Here is a 1,027-nt window from a genome sequence, read left to right as displayed (position 1 = left end):
CCCAAACCCAAACCCAAACCCAAACCCAAACCCAAACCCAAACCCAAACCCAAACCCAAACCCAAACCAAACCCAAACCCAAACCCAAACCCAAACCCAAACCCAAACCCAAACCCAAACCCAAACCCAAACCCAAACCCAAACCCAAACCCAAACCCAAACCAAACCCAAACCCAAACCAAACCCAAACCCAAACCAAACCCAAACCCAAACCCAAACCCAAACCCAAACCCTTAAATATTGAAACTCATTCTGTATGACATGTTTGATGTATAGAACGGTTTTTTATTGAATGTAATCAGTTTGAAATAATTTGATGAAATTGACACTGTCTAGTCACCATTTCATGACAAATAGACCATAGTTTACATTCCATCTCAGTCATTTCAATTATTTATTGATTAATTCCACCGCCGTTATGTTTCTCATACATTGTAGTACAGTTTATATTTGAAGAGTGATTTCTGTGTAGATTATTATAATCGTAATACCTTGCAATACCAATAAAACTCAATAGAAGAGTTAATTCATCTCATTTTCAAATAGATTATTCAATATAGAACACATCTAGATAGTTTCCAGATCATAAAAGTCTAGATACTATATATGGTCTTTGATTAAATTTAAAAATAGACTGCCGTTAATTACTGGAATATTAATTCAAAGCTTGATGATCAAGCTATTGATTGAAATCAAACCGATTATTGAATATTGATCATTGAATTGGTGAATAATCACTCTTGATAATGTTGCTTATTCATATTGCATGCAAAACAACCTGATTCAATCTACAAAGGTTGGTAGTTGCACCACTTCGTGGCGAAACTACCCATCCACGATCAATCAACATTAGATTCACTTACATTCAACTCAATTTGACCGTTATAATCAATAAATCAATGAAATGTTCCTTTATTAGCAATACCTGTTCAATCCAATGAGTAGATTCACGTCCCAAACATTTGACTTCTCAAAGTCCATAATTCAAAAGTTAGTACTGACCTGACCTTTAAATATCTGTCATTAC

Source organism: Naegleria gruberi (assembly GCF_000004985.1).
Source record: "Naegleria gruberi genomic scaffold NAEGRscaffold_38, whole genome shotgun sequence".
Classification (NCBI taxonomy): domain Eukaryota; phylum Heterolobosea; class Eutetramitea; order Acrasida; family Naegleriidae; genus Naegleria; species Naegleria gruberi.
This window is presented reverse-complemented; position numbering follows the sequence as displayed.